The sequence below is a fragment of the Agelaius tricolor genome, unplaced genomic scaffold (genome assembly GCF_023055355.1).
Source record: "Agelaius tricolor isolate 1412-34295 unplaced genomic scaffold, bAgeTri1.0.p SCAF_28, whole genome shotgun sequence".
NCBI classification, from domain to species: domain Eukaryota; kingdom Metazoa; phylum Chordata; class Aves; order Passeriformes; family Icteridae; genus Agelaius; species Agelaius tricolor.
The window spans coordinates 7,054,667-7,067,455 of record NW_027269288.1 but is presented as its reverse complement, the minus strand read 5'-3'; the positions used below and the strand labels follow the sequence as shown (position 1 = coordinate 7,067,455).

The 12,789-nt window shown below is 46.0% G+C and overlaps 1 protein-coding gene across 2 annotated transcripts in view; it reads left to right on the top strand.

Moving 5' to 3' along the window:
- The window catches only part of SKI (SKI proto-oncogene), a 103,114-nt gene that overhangs the window by 17,984 nt on the left and 72,341 nt on the right, over positions 1-12,789 (top strand). The gene's annotated exons all lie outside the window — the stretch shown is intronic.

Genomic DNA, 12,789 nt, shown 5'->3' with positions numbered 1-12,789 from the left:
ATAATTCAGTGCACAGATTGAATTGTCTGCAGTAGGAGGGTTGTTAGAATCACTTCACTCAGCAGACATCCAGTCTGGGCAAAAGGCTGGGGTGCTCATGTTACTTTCAGGTCCTTGGGTTAAAGGATTCTGTTTAAAGATTTACTGTAGCACCCTATGATGGGAAATTCACCCTATTAATAATTCTCTTTATGAAGACAGGAGTCCTCATTTCATGTAACTGCTCTTTGTAAATTGCTTTTGTGAAACAAAGCGATCAAAAAAGAAAGAATAAAACCACTACACTTCTTACGACAGACACTGAAATCCTGAGTTATCTCCACCACCCCAACCCCCAATATTCATGGAAATGTCAAAGAATCCTGTAGTACAAAGCACTCCTCCCTCTCCACAGACCTGCAGCACATTTCAGATTGGCCTGTTCAGGTCTTACTTCCTAAGCAGTGTAAGGGGCTCAAGAAAGCAAAAGTTACCAAAAAACTGTGAGTGACCCGACCTGTTTGGCTTCCAAACAGAGGTGTAAATGCTGGGATTCAGAATTTTCATTTTGCTTTGAAATTTCATACCACTTCTAAAATTAGAATAATATCAAATACTCACTTTTAATTGCATGTGTTCTCTCCTTGATTTTTTTTTTTTTGTGTGCTGTCCCAGGCTACATTCTGGAGGCATTTTCTGCAAATTTATTATTATTACTAATCTTAGTAAGACCCTGCATTGGTGCCAGGATATTTTTAAAGAGAATTTCTTTCCAGTTCAGCCAGGGCAACCCCTTTGTTGAACCTTCCTTTGGATGGTGTTCCCATGTGCTGCAAAGGCGCTGACACATGACCTCGTTACACACAGAAAATCCTAAATGTCCTGCCCCTTGCCAAACCTATCACAAAACTACCCATCACCCCCTTTTCAGGATCCCAGATGGTAAATAGCAGCAGGAGGTGAAAGGGGAGCTTTGTCTCCATTCTGAGGCCTGTTTTAAGTATTCTGTGTCTGTCTGTATCCCTCTGCTTTTCCCACTCTGCCCATAAATTAGCAAGCCAGCTTTTCTGACGAGGGAAGACAAAATGTCCATAAGCTGCAGTAACATCACCTACCCAAGAGAATGTTTTTAACAGTTCCATTTATTTGATTGTGATCTCTCTTCATTTTGGTAGAACCTCTGCCTGCCCTCCTTGCTGCAGCACTGAGGGAAAGGCTGTCCCCAAATACCAGGCTGCAGTTTATAATCTCTGTGCCACTTTGGAGTTTACCTACAAAAACAAAAAAAGCCCAAACCCAGAAAAGAAAAACCCTACAAAGATCTCCTTGTCTGGTTGCAGTGTTTTTATAAAGCCAAAGTGGCAGGAGGAGCAGCAGTTCCTGCTGCATGGGGAGTGCTGGGAGCAGCTGGGAGCTGACTTAGGAGGGGATTTCTCAGGCAGGGATCTGGGCAGGGGATTCAGCAGCAAATCTGGGACCATTTTGAGAAGCTGTGGGGATGCACCAAGCAGGATATTGTCTCTGCACACTTCCCATGGAGTTCCCCTCGCTGGCAACAATTTCCTGTCCTTAGTGCAGGAAAGATGATGTTGATTTTTGTGCAGGGGGATGGTGTGGTGAGAGCTGTGCTGGCCTTGGAGAGCCTTGGCAGGGCAGTAGCTGGGGACTCACCTGGGTTTGGGCTGGCAGGGGTGAAGGATGTGTGAGATTCACACTTGGAGCATCTCTCCAGTGTCAAGCTGACCTGAGCATGCAGGAACAGGAGGCTCAGTGGTTTCTGTGCCCTGCTCTGTGCAGGTTTCACTCAGTGGCTCCTGCTCAGTACCACTGATTTCTGCTGCCCCAGTGCATGTCCTTGTTTGTGGGCACAGGTTGGTTGTTTTTCCTTAATTAAGATACTGCATTCTACTTATTCTCCCTTATAATTCCCCAACCACCCTGCATTCATCCTGAACCTGGAATCTGGCAGCTTTGTCAGGCTGAGATTAGTCTTTCCTCTGACCTGGGCTGGAGCTGGAGTAATGACTTTCCAGTTTCAGCTGACTGGAAATCAGAGGCTGGTGAATTGAAATACTGAAGGCTTAATGAATTCCCTGGATTCCCTGGTGGTTTTTTGGTACATCTTTATTTTAAACTGTTGAATATTAATAAGGAAAGGGGAGTGGGAGTGCAAGGCCTGTTTACTGTCTAGTAGTTGAAAGGGATATTCTTTTTTATTTGTTTGTTTTATTTTATGTTGCAAATATTGTTGTAGAAATGCTGTATGTTTGCCAAGTCCCTACCTAGTCTTTGGATGCCAAGTTGTTGTCAGCTGGGAAGCTGCTGGGAGGGATTTAAAGCAATATTACCTCTTTTGCAAATGTGGCTCTCAAACCAAGAGTGAGTCCACCTTTGACCATTTTTAATGAGACTTCATTTTTAAGTTATGAGGAGAATTATAAAGAAGAGAGAGAAGAGCTCAGGTGTCACTTGCTCCTTTTTTCTGGGTAAGATTACTCTGCTTTCCACACTGAAGGTTGATTAGCAAAGGTTTGGGTTTTTTTCCTCCTCTGAGATCTCCTATGTTTCTCCTGACCTGTAATTTTATGTATAGTCATCAAGTAAACTAGATCTGATGGGCTCAGTTCTGACATGTTGTGTTTTGACAGCACATTTTGTTCATACTGACTCAATACTTTTGAAGCTGTAGTTGCTTGGTCACTTTAATTTGACATATACTTAGCTGCTGCCAAAACTCCTTTTGGCTTCTCCCCTAACACCAGCCTACTGTTCCTGTCACCTTCTTTGACTGTCACTGGTGCTTTTATGGCTGCACAATGTGCAACAACTCACCAGGGAATCAATCTGCCTGAAAATTAGTTGTTATATAAGGGAGAGTCACAAAAATTAACTGAACAAATGTGCTGTTGAGTGCCCAGCAAAAGCACTTTGGGGTCTGCTGGTTTGTTCACTGGGCTTGGGTGTTGCTGTTTGGGATTGCCGGGTGTGTTCATGGTTTATCCTTTATCCTAAACCCAAAAAAGATAAATAACAGATGAACAATGGTGGGAGTGTGGTTTTGAATCCAGCAGTACTTCTGTAAGTAATCTGTAATTTTTGAACTTTTGTGTAGTAGATATGGCTGCTAGACTTGGGTCAATGTCTTAAACACCTTATTAGGCTCTTGCTCTAAACCAGGAGCTTCTGGAAATGCATTTTTCAATTTTTTTAGAAAGGCTTTTGATGGATGAAGCTGTAAAATGAATAGAAATAGTGTCTCCCTCTTCCTTTTTCCTCCTACTCAACGCTCACACACAGTCAGCCCTGGGGTCTTTTCTTTCTGTGTGGTTGGCAGAACAGAGGAGAAGAGAGAGAGCAGGAGACTGTCTGGGCCCCTGGTGCTGTCAGGAGAAGAATAGCCGTGCTGTTAGTGCTGAATCCAAAGGGACAGCCTGGGAGCTGTGTGCTGCAGCAGCCAGCGGGCTGAATTAGTGCCATTTAGGCACTGCTAAGAGGCTAATTGAGTCACTGGTACTTGCTGATTAAACCAGCAAATCCAATCATGGATGGATGTGCATGTTTGGGTTTGGTTCTGTGCTCCCTGGAAAATAGGCACGCTGGGTTTGCTCTAACTCCTTCTACTATGGGCAGGTTACTCAGGAGCTGAAGGAATATCAAAATGTCCAAGTGAATGTTTTGGGGAGAGCTGCCTGTATTCCATTCTCCTCCTCCTCCTCTTTGCAGTAGGATTGGATGAGAAGGCAATAAAACAGTTCCATTACCAATGGCTGAATTCCACCAGTTTTAAAAACACTGCCTTAAGTGAGCCCTGGGTTTAATGTGGGATAATCCAAATTGGGAGGTGACAGAAGGTAAAGAACTGAAGCCATCCCTGGTGGGTGATATATCCGTGCCACGTGGGGATGACAAACAAAGCCTGTGTTGGAATTTTGGTTGGCAACCATCTCCAAGCACCCCACCTTCTGAGAGGTGTGTTAGTAATGCACAGGTGGTGCTGGCACTGTGTATTAATGAGGATTAGAATGTGGGTAAAGAGAATTCTTGGTTTCAGTGGGTTAGAAGGGGAGTTCATCGAGAGTCTTTTAAGCTGACCTAAACTTTATTACACCCTTGCCATGTATTTTCTAATCCATTTTCACTCCTGAAATGTGCCCACAGGCAGGCCCTGCTTCACTTCTGCTCGCAGTGGTTGTTATAATGATTGTGGCTTGATTGACTTCAGCAGAATTATTCCTAATTTGCAGCACTCTGACTGGAGAGCAGAATTAGATTCTTGTGTTTTTCTTTGAAGTATGCAGAGCTCTCAGGGAGGCTGTTGTGCTGAGGGCATATTGCTTTCAGTGATTCTTTTTAATTTCGTTTTTAACATTTAAGAAGAATAAGACGCCTCTCAATCTAAACCAGAAGGACTTGTATGAAAAAATAGTGAGACTCAGAGGCGAATGGTGGGTTCAGAACCTTGTGAGTCACTGCGGGGAGATTGACAGTTTGGGAACATGAACGCGGGGGAGTGAGGATGGGATGCTCAGGGGCTGATGAGATAAGGGAGTCTATGGAGTGGCAGCACAGGGGTCAGCAGCAGCGTGCATCTCATTGCAGAGTTAAACTCAGGCATTGGGAAATGGCATTCCTTGATGGCAAACACAATCTGACAGCTCTCAGCTAGCTACAGTATTCACCTCCTCCTCCTCCCCCCAACTGCGGAGCAGTGGGTGCTCGGGAGATCGTGTCTGTTCTTGCCTTCAAAGCAGCAACAAGAAAATATTTAAAGCCACAAGCACACCTTGGAGGCTGAGCAGGGTAAGTCAGGTTAGAGAGACATTTCTGCACTATAAAAACTGTGTCCCTGTTGAGGCAGCTCTGTCCTTGGGGCAGTCAGTCTGGTTTAGCTCCTGCTCAGGGATTAATGCTTCACTTGATGTGGAGCACTTCACTTCTGTCTTTATTCTTTGTCTTTCTTTCTTCTTTCTGTGTATGTGAAAGAATTTCCCTCTGTTCATGGGCAGGCCTGAACTGGATCAGCTCCTGGAATTAACTACATAGGAGTTCATTCATCCCTCCTCTGGAATTACTTGGTGTTTGCTAGGTATAACTTGTTCATGGGTGGTGTTATTGTTATTACCATAGGTGCAGGGAGGTAATGCTGCCTCAGTGGGTAGGGCAGAAGATTGAGGCAAGAGCAGGTTTTTATAGTCCCAGCTCCTGACACCACTTAACTGGGTGACCTTGGGCAAGTTACGTCCCTGGCAAGTCACCTCACCTCTATGTGAACAGGACTAACAATATTTACCTCCCTGCCCAACAAGGCTCTTAAGAAGAATTTTGTGAAGCATTTTACATATAGACAGGAGTGTGTTAGTGCTGAGAGTTGTTGTTTCTTGATGAATATGTATGAAAGGTGCCAAGACGTTACCTCACCTTGGCCTTCACACGTTACTCATTACAGGCTTGTGGTTGCTCTGAATTTAGGCAGTGGCAGAGACAGGGAGTGTTGTCCTCAGAAGCTGGTGACGTACTCAGAAGAGAAAGTGCCAAACAATTTCTCCTCTAATTAGCACTGTGTTAAAAGAAAAATGTATTTATTGTGAATATGCAGTCCTTCTGGTGACATTTTAGGGATGGGGCCTAGGAAGGCTCCTGTCAAACTAAGTCTGTACTATTTTTCTGTAGAGCTTTTTATGAGATCCTACGATGGAACTCATACTGCTGAGGGAGGAGAAATAATGGTGAAACATTGTGCTGTAGTTTTATTTTTGATTCCTGACAACTGAGCTTTGACAGGGGAATCAAGAGCGCAGCCCCACGAGGAGGTTGCACAAGCGCCGTCTCCAGGGTGTCGCTCCTCTGGTGTCAAGGAAAACTTCCTCTTTTCATCAATTCTGCACTGCAGCTGCTCTGAAAGGGTGCTCAGAGCCAGGAGGGTTTCCAGTTTGTAAAGGAGAGGCGTGATCCTCATCTCATTGCATCTTTTAGGCAGAGTGGGAAAAGGGCAGGAGCGCTGTGAGTGGAACCATCACGGATCTGGGATGGGGAGGGAGAATGTTCTTAGGCAGAAACTCAGGAACACGGCCTTGTGTAGGGGTGCTGGTGCCCATACAGCCAAACCCTGCTCATTTTATCATACATGTGTGTTCCCAGATGCCACATGAAGAACTTGTGAATTCATTTTTAAGATTTTATGGATGTTATTCTTGAGCTCTGCCAGTATTTAGTTCCGTTTCTGTTGTGCTGTCTATGAAAAAAGAAAAAAAAGGAAGGAAAATTTTTGATGGTGTTGCCACAGGACTTCATGTTTGGGTTGCAGCTGTTAAAGGCAGACAGACCTGAGTACCAAGTGCTTTGTAATAACATCCCAGCCCTGCAGTCCAGAGGTCTTCTCAGGTGATGTGACTCAGTGGTGTAATGACAGCTCTCAGATAACATCTGTCCCTGCTCAGAGCCAGCAGTCTTAGCTTCAGTCTGCTGTGTTGGCAAGGCAGGTTTAGGTCAAAGAGAAACCTGTCAAAGCTCTGATCTGAATGGAGAACTGGGCTTCCTCCTCTGCTGGCATCTTTGGGTTTGTGCTTTTTGGCCAGGGCATTAACACTCATCTCTGAAAGCCCACGGTGTTCACTGCACGTGGGGATAAAGAATTAAAAAGTGAATGTGTGCCATGAAGAAACATGAAAGGCTGTAGAGGCAGCCAAGCATTGCTGTTGTTCTTAGCAGTCTGAAAGAAATTTCTGGAGTGCTACTGTCCACTCTTCCACAAGTTCTGTCAAGCTGAATGGTTCAAGAGATGCAGTGGATTTTCACACATTTTAGGGGAGGTCTGTGATAAATTAATTGGGGTTTATTCACTAGTAAGACATTTGGTGGCCAGTTTTCCCCCAGAGGACTCCCCAGTCCTTCCATGGGTGGATTTCTGTGCTGCCTGAGAGCACACACACAGCTCAGTTTTGTGGGGTTCACACTTGCAGATGCAGCTTTTATAAGTGCATGTGTGTTCTTAAAAAATTCTGTATTGTGGTTAAAATGAAAATGCTTTACCTGGTAAGTGAATGAACTTGTAGGGTCAACTGTTTGTGAAGTGGAAAAACATCTAAATCATTGTGTGCAGTTTTGGTCCCATATTCAGGTTATTGTCTGGAGTAAGAAAAGTTACTTTCAGTGGTGGAAGATGGAATGAAATTCAAACTTTTTGTTAAATGTTGGTTTTTGTTACTAGAGGACAGAACATACCTTTTCCAGATTGTGAGCTAGGTGCTACACACAGAGTCTGCTTGATTTTCACTAGAGGCAGGAATTGCTGGCTGGATTCTGTCCATTTTAAGGTTTGAGAGGTTTTGTTGTTTGTCATGGCTCTTCTACCCCTGCACAACTCTGATCCTGGAGGGGCTGGGTGAGCACACTGGGGCCACCTGTACTAAACAGCCGGGTGTTATGGCTGTTGGAAGTGAAAAGATTTGGTGTGACCTGTTCCTTCGTCCTCCCCCTCCTTCCATCCTGACTTGTTGATAGTTTGAAAATAAGTTTGAAAATTTTTATTTTTATCATTTTAAAATTGCATTATCAGTAGGCCTCAGGTAGAGGACCGATGTAAATCAGAACTTTTCACAGTAGCAAGAAAGGTTCCCATAAAGAAATACTTTGTTTCGTGGTTTGAAACACAAGTGCACTGATTGGCACTTCCTCCCTGTGCTTGTGGCTGACTTCACCTTGTCACACTGGGGAGATCTGTGACACTTAGCACCTGATTCTGCTGTGCAAAGGTCAGGCAGCTTTCACAGATGATCTTTTTGGGATGTACCAGAGATACTTTCCAATTTGCTTACGCTCATTTCACGGCACCTGTGCATTCCCTTCTATTCAGCTGACAAAGGGAGTTGAGTGTAAGTGAGAAATAGTTTGTACATTTACTAGGAGTAGCATTGCCTGGAAAGCACCAGTGGAACAGTGCAGATGCTTACTGGAAAGGTCTCCTGGTTTGAGGTTGGAATTCTTACCTTTGAAAGCAAGAGGGGAATTTAAATGTGGGCAATTACTTTATATTAAATGTGCTTTCTTAATTTGTAAAGTGCTTGAAGATGTACTGACATGAATGGCCCTGTGAAAGGGTGAGTCCATGGCAATAAAAAAGGAATTTTGCAGATTTCTGTTCTGTGCGAGTGCTGATTTGACTGGATTGGATTTGTTTAGTTGAAATGGTTCTTGTTTGAGAAAATTAGAAGGGCTTCATTCCTGTCATAACAGAATTGGGTCACTGTATTTAACTGGGTCATAGGAGTTTCCAGCATGGGAGGCCTCTTACCATGTTTGATGAGGGTAAAGTATTAAGCAGCCCAGTCCTGTTAACTCTTAGAAGGTGTTGAGTTTTCTGCCTGAAGTACTGAGGGAAACCATGTGCCCTCTGAAATGCCAGCTGCTGCTTCACCCTTGGTTTGGTGACTGAGCTGGGAGCCAGGGTTTGGCTTCTGCCGTGGCCTGAGGCTCTCCTGTATTTCACTGGGGGAGAAGGAAAATGCAAATATAGGGAGCTGTGTGTGACCTGAGTGCTGTGGGCTCACCTGTTCCATAGAACCCTGCTCTGAAATCACTGTTGTGAAGCACTGGTGAGTGTGGGAAGGCTTTAGGAGCAAACCCCCTCTCATTAGGGAGAGTCTCCCGTTTGTCTGCATGCTGTGAAAAGAGGCAGTGTCTGAAAACCCAAACAAAACCCCCGGAGCACAACAACTGGCCCCGTTCCACGAGCCAGCCCTGCTCCCAGGCTGTCCCTGCTCCAGGAGCCAGCCCTGCTCCCAGCACCAGGGCCAGCGTGCCCATAAAACCCTGGGATTTGTGCTGGAGCCGGGAGGCTCCTCGGGTTCAGCTCGGCTGGAACACAATGTTCAAGACAATGCTGTGGGATCCAGCTGGAGCTTCGGCGTTAGTGCAGCGTCAGCCAGATGGAAATGAGGTGGAGAGGGCTGCACAGCGCTGGGGGATGGGGAATCCCTTCCCTTTCCAGGGAGGGGAAAACAATAGTGACTCTGAAATCCATATTCACATGGATCTGCAGAGTTCAATGCGAGCTCTGATGGGCATGTGGGCAGTCAGCTCGTGCCAGAGAGATGTCACTGGTGCTTTGTGTGGCATTGAGGAAACAGGGCAGAGATGGTGGGGAGAGCCTGTGCCACTGCACCAGGGCTGGGTGGGCACCACAGAACCAGGGCACGCTCTGCCCTTTGCTCTGAGTTCCAGCAGCCCCAGTGAGTTGGTGTGTGCAGCTGGACGTGCCTGGTGTTGACTTGCTTTTCAAAAAGTACCAGATGTCTGCATTCTAAAATTGCCAATCTTGAAAGGTGCAAGCACCTCTTTGGAAACTTTCATTTCTCGAAGTGCCACACAGCTGGTAAGCGGTGATTGCCCAAATTTGTCCTTTCTGCCACCTTTTATTTCTGCTGATGTGAAGGGATGTGTTAATGGAGCACAGAGCAAGGTCCAACAAGTTTTTCCTCCTTGATTTACAGCATTGCTTTGTTCTTTGCAATGGCTGGGATGGGGTAAGGCATCATCTGTTTGGGTAAAATGATAGTGAAACGAAGCTCCCATCTCCTATTTGTGCACGTCGATGGAGTTGAGGTTTTAGATCTCTCTTTGCACTTGATGCCAGGATTTGATAGGATGAAAGTAATTTCACATTAGTAGTTGCTTTGAAGAAAAATCTGTTCTGTTTCATCTCTCACTTGCCGTACAAGATTGGAAATTGTGAGCTCTGCTGAGCCTCTGGAAAATCTGTGTGACTGTGGAGAAACTGGGAGCGTTGAGTTCATGTTTTCATGGAGAAGACAAGGTAACTTTTTACTACTCCCTGTTCCTCAGTCACATCACTTTGTGCTGCTCTCCTGAGAGAAAACATGAAATTCAGCAACCTCCTGTCCATTGTATCTTGCTGCAAATGAACCACAATCCATGGAGTTCACCTAAGGATGGTTGAAGGAGCTTGGTAGGTGACTTTCCACTGGAGCCAAGGAATTTCTTCACATGGTTTGTCTCTCCATTTTCTATCCATTTCCCATTTGAACTGAGCAAAAGCAGAGCTACCTGAACGCAGATTGAAAGAGCCAGTTCTGTTTTTACAGAAATAGGAAGAAGGAAGGACTCCTCCTTTACAAGAAGGAACCTCTCCTCTCCTCTCCCTCTTTTGTTGGTTCATTTTTCCTCTTTAAGGGTGGAGGTCAGCAGGTTCTAGTGAACTCTACTTGAAAAGATTGAGAAATAGCTCGTGGTGCATTCCTGTAAGCAGGCTTGATTCATCAGTGACTCTTAGAACATCTCTGAAAGAGCCCTGGGGCTCTAAACCATGGTTCAGGGCCCTTCTGAGTAACATCAAGCATTAATTTAACATCACAGAGCCTGGATGGGCAGTGGGGCAGCCTGGATTTTGGTCCTTTGAGGAATATCTTTGGGGAGAAAAGATGTTCCTCAAGACCATCTCCTTCATGTAATAAAGAAAAGAACATCTCCTTCATGTAATAAGGAAAAGAGCATCTCCTTCATGTAATAAAGGAAACACTTCTGGAGTAAGAAGAAGAACAAGGAGAGGAAGCACAGAGATGTTGCACTTACTGGCTTCAGAGGAGGTGCATTCTCTGTCCTGGAATATTCCTGAGTTGTTCTCCAAGGGGCTGAAGAGTTGCAGTATCAGAGTTGGCTGCAGTCATGTGTTGGATGCTGAACTGTTAATTAAATTATCCACAGCACAGGTCCCTGGCTAAAGCCTTCAGAAGTGTTCAGCACTCTTTGATCTGTGCCCGAGTATCTTCTGGGAGCAGCTTGCAATTACAGTCAGATCCTGATGAGAGCTGTGAGGCTCTCGAGCAGGGCAGTGTTGGTGGTGGTAAAAAGGCAGCAAAGTCAGGGATTTACTGGTGGCAGGTCAGTGCTGGCAAAGCCCCTGCCCCTTCTTTAAAAGTCTCTTTTAAAGTTCTCCCAAACCCGCTGTTCCCAGGCTCCCATTCACGACTCAGAGAGTGCATTTGTCTCTCTCCTCCTCTCCTGTGTGTTCCTGTGGTCCTGCAATCATAAGTTGTGTTGCTGTGCTCCATTTTCCCCTGCCTGTGGCTTCTGGGCTTTTGTGTGACTTCTTTAGAATTTCACAAGTACATCACAAGATGCTATTTTGGGTCTCTACAGGATAAAGAGTGTTTAAGATCTTCAGGATGCCCTTTGCCACTCCCCATTAAGACTGTGGAGATACTCAGAAAATGAAATGAATAAACCAAAACTCTTGGTAAATCTTGGTTCAGCCTGTTCACTTTTACTTGCATATAGGAGTTCAAAAGGTGTTACTTTTTAATTTTTTTTCCCCCTGGGTTTATTTTGATCCTGGCACACAGTTTTCCAAATGCCTGAGTCAGAAGCATATGCTTAATGAGCCACAGAACTGGAGCGTGTCCCTCAGCCCCTCTAGCACTTCTCACACACTATCCTTGGACAAAGGAGCAGGAACAAACACTCTGCAGGTATTTGTGTTCTGTCTGGGGGCTTCTCACCCCTCAGCTGAGGGTCCCTGGGCTGTATCTGAGCATTCACCAGGCTGTGTTTCCTTCAGCTGTAACTCCTCAGCTCTCACACAGAGGCGGCTTCACTTCTCCATCAAATGTGTCCCTTCCTACGTTTGTGGTGTCTTGGGGCCAGGGTGCCCTGTGGGTGATGAGTGTTGGTGCTGAGGACAGAGTCCCTCCTTGCAGGGCTGTTGGAGCAGCACCTGCCTGGAATCAGCTGCAGGAACCCTCCGGCCCCGGCGCTCCCTCCCTCCTGTGCCGCATTCCTGGCGGCTCCCACTCGGCCTTATGTAACTGTCTCCGAGGCAGGAGAGGTCACTCCAGGTGCCTCTTTTGATCCCTTAGTGTCTCCTCTCCTCTCCTCGCCTCTCTAATGCTGTCTGGAAGGATTTGTTCGAGTCTTTTTTCAGCAGGAGAGGCCGGCCGTGCTCTTTGGCACCTGCACACGGAGCTGCTGCGCTGGGATTTAAGGGCAAATGGAAGCCAGGGCTGTGACAGGAGGCGTGATTAGGAACACAATCCTTTCACAGCGCTCTGCTTTTGCATTTAAAGAGGCCCGGGTGTGCTCAGCGTTCAGATGGCTGCCCCAGTGACATCCCAGCCTGGCAGGACCCACTTACAGCAACACCCCCAGCAGCGCTTTCCTGCCCTGCTTCGTTTGGTTGGAACACTTACATATGTTAAACAGCCATTGTGTGACCCCGTGACAAAGAGTTTTATTTTATCCGCTCCTCCAGGAGTAAACTGAGATAGAGAACACCCCATGGCTTGTCTGTGGCCACACAAGAAGTTTTCTGGTGGACCTGCAGTTAGAACCCCCTGGTCCAGGCTCTGATGTCCTGATGAGCTTTTCCTCCTGGCACGCAGCCTTTGCCTCCAGTGTGATGTTCTGACCTCCCTGTTGTATCTGCAGACCTGCATAAAAGCTGGGTGTCACAATTCCAGCTGTGAGGGCCTGGAGGAAGCCGTGTGGTCCATGAGGAGGATGTCCTGGCAGCTCCCAGGGATCCCATGTAGCCTGGGATTAACTGTGGGGACATTGGGAGCTGCCCAGTGGAGAAAATCCCTGTGCTGCCTTTGGCCTGGTGAGCTCTTGGAAACACTTATTGTTGCCCTTTGTACACAGAAAAAAACTAAGCAGGATCCTGTTTGGTAACATGGTGCCTCTTTGAAGAAGTAGAAAATCCAGAAACCAACCTCAATGCTGGAGAGATGAAAGTTTGGATGAATGTCAAAACGCCCTGAGCTGAATTCAAAGTAGAGTTTCTGACGAGTGTAAATAATG